The 2,067-nt window shown below is 41.1% G+C and overlaps 1 protein-coding gene across 1 annotated transcript in view; it reads right to left on the bottom strand.

The window, feature by feature from the left end:
- acox3 (acyl-CoA oxidase 3, pristanoyl) overlaps positions 1 to 2,067 on the bottom strand; it is a gene marked incomplete in the record, with an annotated part of 494,152 nt that overhangs the window by 443 nt on the left and 491,642 nt on the right.

The following is a 2,067-nucleotide window of genomic DNA, read 5'->3' as shown; positions in this document are numbered from 1 at the left end:
TATATATATATATATATATATATATATATATATATATATATATATATATATTATATATTATACCGAATATCGATTACGAGCTGCCAAATATCAATTGCAGCTCGTAAGTTTACGTATTTTAAAAACAATTGTTTGCTCGAGATTTAGGTGTTCATCTTGTTAAAATACGTAAACTTACGAGCCGTAATCGATATTTGGCAGGCTGACATGAAGCTTTTTTAAACATTAAAGTGCATTTATTAAGGAAACGTTAAACTGAGACATACTTTTGCTATAATCTTGAATAAACAAATAATTGTTTTTAGGTGTTAATCTTGTTAAATTTCAAAGAACTATTGACTAACTGAGTCCTCCCGTGCACGTTCCCGCGGCTGCCAATCGATATTTGGCTGGAAAAGAGTGACAGAATGCTGATTCCCACTTGCACTTTATTACATAACTTAGAAACCCATACAGTACCAGGTCTCCACAGTGCTAAGTCTGATATTCATGCATGAACATATATAGAGTACAGTGACAATCCATATATCTTTCACCACTCGTTGTTGAGGTAGCGGAGCAGCCAAATGTGTAGTGATTTCTATAATGAGTTGTGACGTATCAAATGAAGGAGGCGCCCACGTGTGGCGTTGAAAAGGTACTACAACAGCAATGTACATACTGAATCCTGATGCATGCTCAATAATCCAGGTAGAAAAATCTAAAAAAGTTAAATCTGGTCGTCTGGACATTCAAATAAACAAAACAAAGCAAAACAACAAAAAAATGTAGAAACGTTTCGTCTCTCATCCAAGAGACTTCCTCAGTCTGAGGTGCTATATTCAGCTCAGTCTCTTAAATAGCACCTTCTCGGAGTGGATCAACCAGTTTTGCTGCTGACAACCAAAACCAGCTGATCACATGCTCAAGAAGGACCATCAGCCTAACAATGGATCATTAGCACACTGATGGCTGTTTACTATTCACAGAGGGCTGAGTGATACTAGCAATCACAGCATTGTAAGAGGGGGACAATTGAACACGTAGGCCTCCACCCCTGTTTAACGATGGACGATTTCTTTTCACAAAGATGGTCTCCTTTACTCCTCTCTCAAACCATCGTTCCTCTCTATCCAGGATGTGCACATCTTCATCCCTGAAAGAGTGACCGCTGGCCTGGAGATAAGTGTAGACCGCAGAGTCCTGGCCTTTTTAGATTTTTCTGCCTGGATTATTGAGCATGCATCAGGATATTTTGAACCACTTTGGCCAGGATTGCCTCAAACTAGTTAGAGAGTTTGAGAAAACAGCAAGGAAGAGGGCAGACTACAGGAACCATTTGCGATTCAACCTCAGATGTCGACAAAGTGGCATCATTCCCAAGAGCTGGAACTAAAATCTTCGGTCAGCGGGCACTGGGCAAGCAAGATCCTTCAGAAGGCACAAACCCAGCTGCTGAATGAATGGGTGAGACAGACCAATTTTACTATTGAGGCCTTGAAGGCCAAGGAAGAGTGCATTAAATAAAAACTAACAACATGCCTAGATCAAACCACACTTCAGCAAGTGATGGACTGTACAGATCAGACACGCTTAGCACAGCATGTCAAGTCCAAGACTCGACAACAAAACAAGTTTAACGTACTAATAGCTCATCAACACCATCACTATTCCAATAACAACACATTCAGTGTAGGACAACACTCCAGTAGTCAATTACATGCCAGGGAGACAGAAAAGTGGGTGAAGAATTTATTTGACAGACAGCTCACCCAGCCAGAGACAGAGATTCATGCCAGGGGACTGAACTTTGCGGTTGCACCAAGTAGAATTCCTCTGGTGGAGATGATCACAGCTACTGAGTCAGCCATCCGCAACAACAAAATTAAAGAGGCTGAAGCAGAACAGCTCAGAATCAAAGTTTCAGCCTGCCTCAGCAATGCCAAACCACCACCTTCCAACATCAGTAGAGAGGAGAGGGACGCACTCACCACTCTTAGCAAGGACAAAAACATCATCATTCTCCCAGCAGACAAAGGAAGGTGCACAGTGATTTTGAACCAGAAAGACTATCATGAGAAAGTTATG

The sequence above is a fragment of the Nematolebias whitei genome, chromosome 1 (assembly GCF_014905685.2).
Source record: "Nematolebias whitei isolate Nwh7 chromosome 1, NemWhi1, whole genome shotgun sequence".
NCBI lineage: Eukaryota > Metazoa > Chordata > Actinopteri > Cyprinodontiformes > Rivulidae > Nematolebias > Nematolebias whitei.
Note: the sequence above shows the minus strand (reverse complement) of the source record. Positions and strands in the feature narration are given on the sequence as shown.